Genomic DNA, 14,404 nt, shown 5'->3' with positions numbered 1-14,404 from the left:
AGCCTCCTTTCTGTGCGTTGAAGCATCCAGGACTTTCTAACCAAGGCCTGCATGGACAAACATGAATCCTCTGCCAGCGACTCTTCGTTTCCACTCTGCCTGGCCACCAGGCAGCTGAGTCTTATGTAGAGGTCTTCTATTGGTGTCCCCTCTCTAGAGACACCCACTGGGCCAGGCTAACTAAGGAAAGCTCCTCCCCTGATCCACAGCTTTCCCAGTATCCATAGGGCGTCTTAAAATGGCTATTCTCCTGGATTGTTTCCCTGGAGCTAAGGGCTTCTCTCTCTCTCTCTTCCCCACCTCACCCCCACTTCCATCCAGACAGTAGGCATTGGGAGGAAAAGACTGTCTGTCTGCTGTTTCCGAAGCCTAAAAGAGTCAAGTATTTCTTAACTAATAGAACAAATAAAAGAGAGAGCGCTCACGAAGGAGTTATACCTCCCAAAGAGTTCACAGTATGATCCAGGAGGTAGGAAAACAGAACACAAGATCTTTCCATCTGTCAATTAATCGATATCGGTTAATCACCAACTGGTGACCTCCACACTTCAGCGCCTGGAGCGGGATGTCTCGGCTGTTAAGGCTGTAGTTTAAGGATTAATTGATGCACAATCTCTCTGTGATCCAGAGCCCAGCTGGGATCTGCGCTGGAGAAAGATTGACAGACTTCAAGCTCCCCTGGAACTTCCTAGAGGAAGGGTCCTGAGCTGAGCCTTGTTACAGCCCCCACCTTTCCCCAGGGTCCTCCAGCTCCAGGGCATTAGATCTCTGTAGGAGGTAAGGAAGCTGCCACTCTGCCGTTAGCCCAGATCTAGGGTAGTGAGAGGACAGAACTGGGCCTACAGCCCAAAGATGCTTCCTCCCCATCCTGCTGAGGAAGCAAGCATTCTGCTGAGGAAGAAGAAAGGTGTGTGTGTGGGGGGGGGGGGGGGACGGGATCGTTCATCACGTGAGCAAAACCAGGAGCTGAGGAAGCACAGACCTGGGAGAGAAGGAACTGAGGCTCCCTTAGCCCTGGGTGGGAGGGCCTCCTTCGGATCTGCTGTCTTAGATGTGGTCCTGGGGTCCAGCACAGGCCCAAAGCCTAAGACAAAGCTCCTAGTCCCAGCACCCCTCTGGCGGCTCCAGGTGGCCTCCTCCCTTGGTGTGAGCCTCAGAAGCTTCACACACTGTTTCTCAGGCCTCCCTACTTTATGGCTTTCGTTATTCTTAATTTAGACAAAAGACTTTGCTTAGCCCTTTATGGTCTCATTCAAATGGGCTTTCATCTTTTCACTAGAACTGTCTGTTTTTACTGTTTTGATCTCCACTGTTTTATTAAGTAATCCTTTAGCTTTTAAGAAAATTTGGGGTTTATTCTTATTTATTTTACTGGTTTGGGTTGGTCTTTTTTTTTTCTTTCCTTTTTTGCTTTTGCTTTTAAATGCAGAGACAGCAGTATTACAGAGAGGGAGGCCAGCAGGGTCCCCTAAACTGCTGAGGAGTGGCCTAGAGGCCTGGAAAACAAGGACAATGAGTGTGGGCCCCAGACAGTCCTCCTTGACTGATATTTCCATTAAAAATTGCTCATTTCAGCCATATGGAGACTCAGAGCAAATAGCTGTCACAGAGAAGATAAGATTAGCCCTCACAGCCCAGAGGACTTACCAGAACAGGGACTTTTAACTTATTTAACTTATTTGTGGGAAGGTTAGTGACATCTTGGTAAAACTGCTTTGACATGTGGCTACCTGATATGGCTTCTGTGTTCTAAAAGCAGCCATTACACCTTCTGCTGGCTCTCTCTGCCCAGCCACCCCACCCCAAGTTAGAAGCAGGAATCCACAGTAAGAAACATTCTAGATGGCAAGCCACCAGCCCACGACATTTTGACACAGCCCCATCTGACGCGGCCTGTTCTCAAACTGGAGGATGGAGCCGTCCTTCCTGTTGCATGGAGCTTGCTTTCTTCAGATACATGAGCAACCTTTAAAAGCATAGTGTCCCCTGTGTTTTTGAAATTTATGTAAATGGTTTCCTGCTATCTGTTCCACTCTGTCTCTGACATTTTCTGCCTCTGGGTTGCTTGAGAGAGCGTTCCTATTGCTGGAGGAAGATGAAGTCAATTGCTCACTGCTATTGTCTGCCGTCTGGTACTCTATCACGCACAAGAGCCGGGTTTTGTTTGTTTTGTTTGGGGGTTTGCTTTTGCTTGAAAATATGGAGCGCGTCACAGGTTTGTGTCACCCTTGCACAGGGACAACACTAATCTTCTCTCTGTCGTTCCAGTTTTTCCCACACGGGCCGCAGAAGCCAGCACTTGTTTTATATTTTGAGGGCAAGAGTTCACGTAACTCGTGTTAGTCTCAAACTCCACAGGTGGCTGATGGTGGCCTTGAACTTCTGATTCTCCTGCCTCCACCTCCTAAGTGTTGGGATTACATTCACGTGCCCCACTCTAAGGGCTGGTGCCAAACCCAGGGCTTGGAGCAAGACAGCAAGAGTGTTCTATTACGTGAGCCACATAACCGCCTAACCGCCGTGTTCTACCCCCACGTTCCTGAAGGAGGACACAGGTCGGCTCAGATCCTCGTTAGCGCTTCATAGGACTCCAGTTTTCTAAATTTTGTACAATCCAAAGGGTTAAAAACTCTACCATCTTGTTCTAATTGTATCAAAGAGATGGAGCAAGTTTTTGTATAATTGTTAATTGTTTCAAATATCTGCATTTGTGAATGGGCTTTTAAAATCTTTCTTCCCCCAATGAGTTCTTGTGAATTTTTGATTTGCTGATTTTAAAAATAAATGCTAGATTTTAATTTTTGTCAGTCTTTAAGTTTGAAAAAACATCTACCCCTACTCCATCACCCCTTGCTAACTGTGTATACAGTAGGTTTTTTGTTTGTTTGTTTGTCTGTCTGTCTGTTTTTGCCCTGGCTGTCCTGGAATTACTATATAGACCTGTCTGGCCTTGTGCTCACAGAGATTTACCTGCCTCTGCCTCCAGAATGCTGGGATTAAAGGTGTGTGCCACCATGCCCCTCTAGTGTTTTTTGTTTGTTTCGTTTTGTTTTGTTTGTTTTTTAAATCTCCTTAAACAGTAATCTATAATATTGGAGTGATCAAATCCACTTATTTTGCACCTGAATTTTATGTTTTTTTAAAAAATTTTTTCAGAGAAACACTCACTCTTAGGTCCAGAGTTCTTTTCAATCCATTTTCCTATATTTGTATTTATAATTTTTCTCTTCACATTTAAGTCTTTATCCATTTGGATATTTTTAAAAATAGAATATGAACCTAATTTAACTTATTTCCAAAGAAGTGGGCCATTTTTTTTTTTAAATTCTTCACTAAGTAGCACACCCTTCCCCCAGCTTGGAACGCATCCCCTGTCATCTGCTGAGTTCTTTCATGGCCTTGTTTATTTAGCCTTGTTTCTGTTTATTAGATGTGTTTATTTATGTGCGTCTACATCTGCTTCCGGTCTCCTACCCTGTCCCTTCAGTTTGCCTATCCAGTCCTTTCACAATAATACACTGCTTTTACTATTTTGACTTTGCAATCATCTTGAAGATCCACAGCCCAAGTGTTGTTTCTTTGTTCTTTGGAAATTGGATTAGCTATTTGTGGCTCTCCATTCTCCTATGTAGATTTTATAATCAATTTAATTCCCTAAAATTCCTGCTGGAATTTAATTGAATGTAGAAATTAATTTCGGGTTAATAGATATCTTTCCAAGATGAAATCATCTCAAACATAGATACTGTGCTTCTTTTTATTTGGGCTCTTCAGTTAATGGCCTTTTGTGGCATTTGTTTTCCTCTGTGGTCTTGGGCCTTCTTTCTCAGCTAATCCCTTAGACCTTCAGGGTTTTCACTGTTACTGTGAGAAGTCAGATTGCTCCATTTGGGGGGGGGGGACCTAGAGTAAGTGTATGCAATTGTAAAATTGAAAGACATTTTGCCACAATCACTGAAGACTGCTCCCTCTCCATCCCAAATTCCCCTCCATCACCCCAGCTTCAATGTCGACTAAGCCTGAGCGCCCACAGGTACTGGGCCCCAGGAAAGGGGAACTGGAGATGGAGACAATCTACCTGCGGTCATAGGTAATTAGTGGCAAAAATGTGAGTGGTTAAGGTTGCTTGCTGCCTAGTGTCTAGTTACCTGAATGACCTCTGGGAGTTAATCAGTAAAGAAAAAAAAAATACTTTTTGTTTTTTATTTTGTTTATTTGTATTCGTGTGTGTGTGTGTGTGTGTGTGTGTGTGTGTGTGTGTGCCTCTTGGCCTTTATGTGCACAATTTGCATGCAGTGCCTGCAGAGGCCAGAAGAGGGCATCATAGACCCTGCAATTGGAGTCAGGCAGTTAGAGGGTCCTCTGCAAAAGCAAACGCTCTTAATCAATGAGCCACACATCTCCAGCCCCAAAACACTTTTCATGTTCATTAGACTTTGCAATTAAAAAAAATACTTATTTTGAGTTCTCACCCAAAGCACATGTTTTTTATAAATTTTAAATTTTATTTATTTATCTATTTTTATGAGTATGAGTATTTTGCCTGTACCATGTGTACAGGCAGTACCATGAGTATTTTGGGGTACCATATGAACTCCTGGTGACCTTGGAGGCCAGAAGAGGGCATCAGATCCCCTGGAAATGGGAGATAAGAAAGTTGTGAGATGCCATGTGGAAGTCGGGACTTGAACCTGAGCTTTCTGGGAAAGCAGTTAGTACTCTTAACCTCAGAGCCATCTCTCCAGTCCCTAATTTATACAATTTTTTTACACTTATTTATTTGAGAGAGAGAGAGAGAGAGAGAGAGAGACAGAGGACAACTTGCAGGAATGGGTTTTTTCTTTCCACCATGGGAATCCCAGGGATGAAAAAGACATATATCTATAATTTAATTTTGTTTCGTAATTTCTTACCTTCTTTTTTGTTTGTTTGTTTGTTTAGTTTTTTGAGAAAGAGTCCCACTTTGAAGTCTTATCTGGCCTAAAATTTGATATGTAGCCAGGCTGGCCAAGAGTTCATGGAGATTTTCCACCCCTACCTTCCAAGTGCTGGTATTAAAGGTTACCACAACCAGCTATTTTATTGTTTTCCCCCCATCCCAAGACAGGGTTGCTCTGTGTAGCCCTGACTGTCCTGGAATTTGCTCTGTAGACCAGGCTGGCCTCAAACTCACAGTGATCGGCAGCCTCTGCCACTGTAGGGCTGGAATTAAAGGTGTGCACCACCACATTGTTTATTTTATTCTTCTTAAAGAGAAATCTCGCTAACCTGTGAATAACCACCCCTCAAAACCTGGATTTCTTCTTTTAAAACCTGGATTATTTTTAAAAGATTTATTTATTTATATTATGTATATGAGTGCTCTATCTGCATGCACACCTTTATGCCAGACGAGGGCATCAGATCCCACTAGAGATGGTTGTGGGAATTAAACTCAGGACCTCTGGAAGAGCAGCCAGTGCTCTTAAGTGCTGAGCCATCTTTCCAGCTCCTGGATTTTGTTTGTTTATTTGTTTGTTTTTCGAGACGGGGTATCTCTGTGTAACAGTCTTAGCTGTCCTGGAACTTACTCTGTAGACCAGGCTGGCCTCAAACTCACAGAGATCTGCCTGCCTCTGCCTCCCAAGTGCTGGGATTAAAGGTGTGCACCACCACCGCTCGATGTAATTTTTTAAACTCATTTATTTTTGTTTAACTTTCTCAGAAAGTTTTTTTCTTTTCTTTTTTCTTTTGCACTTATTTAAAAGACTTTTTTAAAAAATTCTTTTCATCGGGTTTGTCAAAACATAGCCTATAGACTAAATCAATTTTGTTTTTTAAGTTGTTTAGCTGGAAGGAGCCTCATGCATTCATTTACATATCGGATGTGTCTGTTTTCACATCAGGACAGACGCTGAAGTCCACAGAGCCGAAAAGATTTTCTACCTGCCCCTTGATAAGAAAAAGCTTGCCAATATCTAGCTTTGGTTTATTTTGGTTTGGTTTTGTTTTTGAGATGGAGTCGCCTGTACACAAGGCTAGCCTCAAACTCACCACGCAGAGGAGGAAGATGTCAAACCCCTGATTTTCCTGCCTCCTACCTCCCAAGTGCTGGGATAACGAGCATGAGACACCATGCCTGGCCTGCCAGTTCTTCTTTAAAGAGATTAATAATTAATTTAGCACCTTTTGATAGAGAATGCTCACATGACTATCATGAATCCATCGCATTAAGAACATATTTTTTTCATCCCCATATGATAACCTAGCCTGAAGCACATAAATCTTAGGCACACAGCTTAAGGAAGCTTCCCATCTGCACACACTAGCATCATTCTGAGCAAGCTCATGAATTCCCCAGCACTACAGTGGCCCTCGCAATCCCCTGCTGATGAATATCACTGATCTCCTCACTCCCAAGGTAGCAATTCCAAACTCGTGGCTCCTGCCGCCCACGCTGTGCCTCAGAAACAGAATCATTCTGTCCCTGGCATTACGAGTCTGACATTTCACTCCACAACATACGGCCAATTGTGCTCTGCACAGCAGTAGCTGAATTTTTAATGTTACTCGGCACTATATTATTTAGAAAACTAGGCATTGTTCTTAGTATAGTATTAAATTCAATTAATATCCTGAAGTGGCTTATGCTTGTATTTGTAAATAAAGCAGCCTAAAAATCTCCTTCCATCTTATGTTCTCCTGCCCCTTCAGAACATTAGCTGTGACATTTCAAGCACGGTACATCAGGTTCATGAAATGGCTTGCACAGCTTTCCCTCTTTTCTGTTTTTGAACAGTTGATGCTCGATACCCATTTGGTTGGCCATTGAACCCAGGCCTTCACACACACTAAACATGCATCCTACGGCTGAGCTTCACCCCCAGCCCAAACTGAAGGGGTTAACTCTCCCACTCTCACAACCGAATCCAGGTTTCAGTTCTCGGAGAAGGGCAAAACAGGTGTCTCTCCCAACAAAGAGCCACGGTGCCCTTACGTTCAGGGATGAGGGAGAGAACAGAGACAAGGCCTAGTCAGTCTCACAATGTTTCAAGGACAAATCCTGCAGCCCCATTCTGAGTCAATCCAAACTTGCCCAAGTTTGTACAAGTACGTCCAAAAATGATAAGACTAAACCTCAGACAATTAAAAATGTACTAATATAACTGCTGCTTGTTTAGCCAATCATGTTTGAGACGGCCTAACTGTCCCTGACACTCCCCTTAGCCTGCGTGCTCCCTCAGGGCTGTCGCCATTATGTACAGGTGCCAACCCCGCATGCGCGCTGGAGTATTAATAAGCGCTCTTTGCTTTTTTTGTTTTGTTTTGTTTTGTTTTTGTTTTCCGAGACAGGGTTTCTCTGTAGCTTTGGTGCCGGTCCCAGAACTAGCTCTTGTAGACCAGGCTGGCCTTGAACTCCCAGAGATACGCCTCCCTCTGCCTCCCGAGTGCTGGGATTAAAGGCGTGCACCACCACCGCCCGTCTGGGGTCTGCTTCAGCATTTCCTTGGACCCTTACAAAACTTCAACTGTGATACAAATCATTGTCTACGTTTTGTTGTTGCTGTTGGCTTTTTCTTAACATTTAAGAACTTACTTTTAAATATCTATAAAAGAGCCTGCGCTTTAGAGAGTCGTTGTGGCAGGAAGACTTTTATAACTTTTGCATCGCAATCCCTATTCTGCCATTGTCTTCCACCCTAGTTCAGTTTATTTTGCTGTGACAAAGCACTGACCAGAAACAACTTAGGGGATAAAGTATTTATTTCATCGGGGAGGAGAGCCAGGGCAGGAACCCAGAGACGCGCGGAAGCCGAGGTCATAGAGAAACCCTGCTCACTGGCTTGTGTCCTTGGCTTGCTCACCGGCTTTTTTATACAACCCAGAGCCACTTGCCCTGAAGTGGCACTGCCCACAGTGGGCTGAGCCGTCCCACATCAATCACTAATCAAAAAATCCCCCTCAGGCACACCCACAGACCAATCTAACGGAGGCAGTTCCCTAACCCAGGTTCCCTCCTCCAAGGCAACTCTAGTTTGTGTTAGCAAAAGCAAACAAACAGAGCACATGTTTGCCTTGTATCAGTTCCACTGCACAACACACAGAGACACTCATACACACACACACAAATGAACACACAGATACACACACAGACTCACAGACACACACAGATACACACACAGAAACACACACATGCACTGATGATAATAATAATAAGATAAAAATGTTTGTAAGTCTTTTCAAGGCAGGCTGTCTTCATCAGTCATTCGTGTGTCTTTTCCTGGGGTTGGGAGCACTGTCTCTTCTGTTTTAATATTTCCATTATTGTTGTTCTCTGAGGCTTTCTCTGATGTTTTTCTTGCTCTCTAGGCTTAAAGACATAGCTCATCTGTTCTCAGTTATTCTTGTTTTTGACAGGTGCTCCTCCTTGAACTGCTTTAGCCATTACACCTGAGTTTTGACATAGAGAGCTTTCCTTGGCATTCAATTTGAAGAAATCAACAATTTTTTTCAGATATGCTTTTGAATCCAAGAGTCATTTCATAGCATTATTTTGTATTTTAGACATTGTCTGAAATTGTCTACTCTTTGGCTATTTTCCAGCTCCTGAGCCTCTCTTGGTGGTTATTATGTGGACACATCTGCACTGTGCTTACAGATGTGATAGATGATAGATGACCATTTAGTCAAACAACAGTGGAGTTTAATAAACTTAGTTCCAATCTTGTCTTTTCTTATCATCTAGCTGTCTCTTAGATGTGTGTGTGAGTGTGTGTGTACATGTGTCACAACTGTGAGTAGAGGTAGGTCAGATGATAGCTTCAAAGAGGAGTGATTCTCTCCTTCCACTATGTGGGTTCCTGGATTGAACTCAGGTCATCAGGCTTAGGTGAAAGAGTTTTACTCACTGAGCTACCGCTCTGGCCACTAGATTCACTTTTTTAATTCCTGAGAAACATTTTGTGTAGCCTTTGTAATTGGGGACATTTCATTTGCCTTTATACTTAATCAAAATTTGGGGCTGAAACTTTTTTCCCAAGAGTTTCTAGATAGCACCTGATGGTCATTTCAACACTTCCTTAATATTCCTTTTTTGAAGGCAATCTTTTTTTTTCTGTCTGGAAACTTTGCATCTTTGATCCTCATAAGATTCACCTAATAATAGGGATAAACAAGTTTAATTGGAAACTAAACCCAATACCATCTAACTTAGTACCCATGACAAATAAACTATCTTTAGGGCGTGAGGATGTAACCCATTTGGTAGTGTGTTGCCTAGCATACTCAAAGCCCTGGGTTGTATTCAGAGCACTGCATGAAAACAAGGCACACACCTGTGATCACAACACTCAGGAGATAGAAGCTGGAGGTTCAGGAGTTCAAAGTTTCCTTAGCAAAATCAAGGCCAGTCTGGACTACATGAGATCCTACCTTAAAAGAAAACTTAGAATAAACCTAACAAATATACATAAGATTTACATGAGGAAAACCATAAAAGTCTTATGAAATAAATCAGGGAAATAAGTGATTGAAAAGATATCCCATGTTCATGGATAGGAAGACTTGATATCATTTGGTTGTCTGTTCTCCCCAACTTGATGAAGGCTTAGCAGGTAAAGATGCTGCCAAGCCTGACAACCTGAATTTGATCCCCATAACAATCTCAAGAATCCAAGTGAGTTGTTTTGTATATATTGATAAACCGACTCTAAAGTTTAAGTTAAAAAGGCAGAAGATCCAGAGTAGCCATCACAACACTGAAGGAGAAATGGTCAATGAACTGACGAACTGTAGAACTCCAAGAAAGTCATCCTGATGGTGTGTTATGGGGGACGAATAGACAAACAGAATGGAATAGGGATCTCAGAAATAGATTAACAATGAATACTGGTGGAGCAACTGGCTGTTAAGGAAGGAGCCGTGGAAAGGAGCCTAGAAAACATAGTCTTGTCTTCAACTAGTACCTAGTGCAAATATAAAAAAAAATTGAAGCTACACCCAGACAGGACTTCATATAACTCAAAATATGCAAGAGTTAATTATAAAACACAAAATAAAACCCTGAGAAGATAGCACAGGAGGAAATTTAAATTACTTTGGATTTAAATACAGCAAACAGCAGTAATCCTTGAAAACAAGAGCCGACAAACTGAGCATTGTGGTTTGACTCATCATATGGCAGAAATGTCATGTGCTAGAATCTTAATCCTCAGAACAACACGGTAAGGAAATGGGCTTAAGTCATCAGAGCCCCCCCATCTCTTTCTCCTTTCCATCCCCCCTCCTCCACCTTGAAACGATGCAGCAGAAAGCCCTGACCAGATGTAGCCCCAAGCCCTGGACTTCCTAGCCTCCAGAACCAAATAAACACCTGTTCATTACAAATTACCTACTTTAAAGCTGAGCATAGTGGCTCACACCTGAAATCCCAGCACTTGCCATGCTGAAACAGAAAGATTGCTGTGAGTTCAAGACCACCCCGGGCTACAAAGTATTAGCCCAACAAGGGCTGCATAGCTTCAAAACTAAAAACAGGCGATTCGATGGTTAAGAGCATCCACGTGGTAGACCACAACTGTCACTCTGCTGACCTCTTCTGGCCTCTGTAAGAACTGCAGACACATGGTATCCATGATACCTATTCATAGACAAAACATTCATACACATGAAAGAATAAAAAGAAATAAGTCTCTTATAAAATAAGACAAAGATTCCTCCTTGCTTAATCATTTTATGCATAAATCCTCAAAATAATAGTTATTCACTCTACAGTATTATGTTATAGGAAGAAAAACAAAAATACTAATGTTTAATAAATTAAACTAAGACATTAACTTGTATCCAAATTCAAAAATTCTAGTTGAGCATGATGGCACATGTCTACAACCCCAGCACTCAGGATGCTGAGGCAGGGGAATTGTAAGTTCAAAGTCAGACTGAGTCACATAGCAAGACCTTGTCAAAGAAAGAGGGACAAGGAGAAAAGTTAGGAGATAAAGAAAACCTTCTGATCTCCCAAGGACAATGTTAATAGATGAGATGACTTGTCACAGAGTGGGGGAAATGTCTGTAAAATACATATTTCATAAAAACTCAACTACACAAAGAACTCTTAAGATTCAACAATAACAAGACAACCTAGATTTTTTTTTAAAAAAGCAAAAGACTTTAACAAATATTTCACCAAAGAAGATACAAAGAAAGAAAGTGAATATATTAGAAGATATGCCAAATTGTATGTCAGGAGAGAATCACTAAATAAAAGGAGACATTATTAGATACCTATTTATGAGGATGATCAAAATTCAGACACCAGCATCACCACAAGCTGATGAGATGGGGGTGTGGAGAAGCAGGAAACTTCTTTCATCTCTGTGGTCCCTTTATTTGTCTATTTATTTATTTATTTATTTATTTATTTATTTATCTTTCTCGCATTTCTTACAACAGAAAAGTCTTGTTCAGTGCTCACATGACTACATGATGGTCCAGCCACCTTCAGCATGGTTTGACTCTTTCTGATAAAACTAAATGTGGATCCCAACAATCCCACTCCTTGATATCTCCCCATGTGTTATTAACTTAATTTCACACCAAACCCCACATGGATGTTTCCGTGATGGGTAAACAGACAGTAGCTTGATGGGCTGTAAAATGACCTATGAAACAGGCCCCTGGGAATGGCTTGTGTGGAGGGGTATCTTTGGGGCTTAATTGAGATGGGAAACCCTATCTTAAGTGTTTCTGGTGCTATTCCATGCACTTGAGTCCCAGACTGAATAAAAAGAAGGAATCAATCTGAGCCTAGAATTTACCTCTCCTCCCAACTGACTGCCTCACCCTCCTGCACTCTGACCTCCCTGCCATGAACTGTGCACCAAAAAATAAAATAAAATAAAATAAAAAACCCTTCTTCTATCGGGTATTCACCAGAGAAGTAAGAAAAGTAACTAATACAGCATCTCTATTCATAACTGCCAGTGCTCAGAAGGAAATGAAGATTGCCCTCCAGAAGAGGAATGGAGAAAGTGTGCTGCACACAGGCAATGGAATATTATTTCTGCCCAAAAGAATGGGCATCAACCCATGAAAAGCAATGGAGGCCCCTTCGAAGCACGCTGCCGAGTGAAAGAGGCCCATCTGAAAGGCTACACACTGAACAACCCCTGCTGTGACATTCTGGGAAAGATGAAATGGTGGGAACAGCGGAAATATCTATCGGTGGCTGCCAGGAGGGGGAGGAGAGGGAGGGATGAACCGGCAGAACACAGAGGATTGTGCGGGCACTGAGATTATCCTGCATGGTATTATAATGGTGGACACTTGCCATTATACATTGTGAGCAGCCACAATGTAAAACGCCAATACCGAAGCCAAGCGTAAACCATAATGACATGTCAGTGTCTGCTGCTGTAGACGCGTGCCCATCTCGTGGGGGATGTTGGCTGGGGAGAAGATGGAGGAGTAGGGGGCATTTGGGAAACACGTGTGTCTTTCATTCGCTTCTGTCATGAGCCTAAATTTATCTAAAAAAAATTTAAAGATTGTATGTTTATTCCTGCATCATGTGTGTGTCTCTGTGTGTGTTTATAAAAACCAGAGGCCAATGTCAGCATCCTCCTCTACCATTCTCAACCTTATTTTTTGAGACACAGTCTCTCGTCGAATATGAGTTAGGCAATTTGGCAAGATGATGATCTGGGAAGCAAGCTCCGGGGGTCTTCCTATTTCTGCCTATTATGCTATAATGCTAGTGTTACCATGCCTGGACTTTTCTTAAAAGATGAGTGCTCGGTATTTGAACTCAGGTCCTCAGGCCTGTGCAGCATGCCCTCCACCTACTAAGCCATCTTTCCAGTCTTATTTATGTAAAAACAAAAAGTATGTGTCTGTTATATACACATGTGCACAAATGTACTAGTAAGACAGCCCCTGTGTGTTTGTGTAGAGACTGACACTGGAGTAACTTTCTCTACCCATCTTCATAGTATTTTTTGAGATAGTGTCTCTCACTGAATCTGAGTTCACTATTTTGGTTAGACTGGCTAGTCAGATCCCCCCGTCTCTATCCCACCATGCACAAGGGTTGCAGGCATGTACCACCAAGCCTGGCTTTTTACATGGATGTTAGGGATCCAGACTCAGGCCCTCACGCTTGCATAGCCCTCTCTCCAGCCCATATTTGTGTAAGATTTAAAGTCATTGCTTCTTTAATTATCTTCTACCCTGTGTCTATTCCAGACTCATTGCCACAGGACACTGTATCTTTCCCCTGCACTCTCAGCACTTGGTAGGTTGAAGCAGCAAGATCTTGCATTCGAAGTCACCCTGAGCAAGTTCCCAGACAGCTTGTACAACTTGGCAAGACCTTGAAACTGGTGGCTACATCCCTTCCTATCATCCATGTAGTTGGGAGGTAGAAGCAAGAGGATCAGAAACTCAGAGTCATCCTTGGCTTCATATCAAGTTCGAGGCCAGCCTGGGAGAAGTGTCCGTGAGATTCTGCATCAACGAAACCAAACAAATGAACATTACTCTTTCCACTCTGCAGGAGCTGTCCTGGGTCCTGGAGGCACTGGGTACCCAGCTCCACCTCCAGCCACCTGACCACTCTCCTGATCACTCAGTCCAAACCACGCTGGCTTCCTCCAGCACAGGAGCCAGAATGCCTCATCCCCTGGGCTCTTCTCTCCTTTCAGGCACGAGAACACCTTCCTTCTTGTGCCTCCTTTTACTCTACAGATTTCTGCACCTCCAACTCCTGAGCATTCAAGCCTCAGATCCAATGTCCCCTCCCACTCCAGCTAGTCTCTCCCGAAAGTAGCTGTCTCGTCACTCTCTTCTCTTCTTTATAATACATTTAGTTATTTTTTTTATTGTGCATTGAGGTTCACGCCACAGCTTATTGTGTGGAGGTCAGAGGCTAGCTTGCACACGTTGGTTCTCTCCTTCTACCATGTGGGTTCCAGGGAGTGAACTCAGGCCCTCAGACCCTCAAACTTGGCAGCTAGTGTTTGTACCCACTGAGCCATCTCATTGGTCTCTTCATCTCCTTTATATGCAGCATTTAGCACAGTTGGAAGGTAAAAAGGGCAAGCTGGGCTCAGTTGCAGTTGTCCATGGGTACATGGGAGGGAACAGAAGGCGATGGGGACAGTAGCTGCTAGTGTTGCTTCAGAATTTGCATTTACACAATAATCATACTGTGTGGACATTGGTGTTGTCCTCATTTTCCACTCAACGCTAAGGAGCTGGGAGAGCACGACCAGACCTCACTGGAGGGAGTCCGTATTTGGATTTGGAGCTGGGTGGTGTTTGTTTGTTTGTTTGTTTGTTTTTCTTTTTGTGTCATCTGAAGTAGACCAGGTTGTCCTCAAACTTGCTGCTTAGCTAGGGTTGGCCTTGAACTCTGCTTGTTCTACCC

At 43.0% G+C, this 14,404-nt stretch overlaps 1 non-coding gene across 1 annotated transcript; it reads right to left on the bottom strand.

The window, feature by feature from the left end:
• Positions 1-2,193: 2,193 nt before the first annotated feature.
• LOC142847406 (U6 spliceosomal RNA) lies at positions 2,194-2,296 on the bottom strand. The gene has a single exon (XR_012910168.1). It is a non-coding gene; the product is annotated as a U6 spliceosomal RNA (small nuclear RNA).
• Positions 2,297-14,404: the final 12,108 nt, after the last annotated feature.

The sequence above is a fragment of the Microtus pennsylvanicus genome, chromosome 3 (assembly GCF_037038515.1).
Source record: "Microtus pennsylvanicus isolate mMicPen1 chromosome 3, mMicPen1.hap1, whole genome shotgun sequence".
Classification (NCBI taxonomy): Eukaryota; Metazoa; Chordata; class Mammalia; order Rodentia; family Cricetidae; genus Microtus; species Microtus pennsylvanicus.
This window is presented reverse-complemented; position numbering and strand designations above follow the sequence as displayed.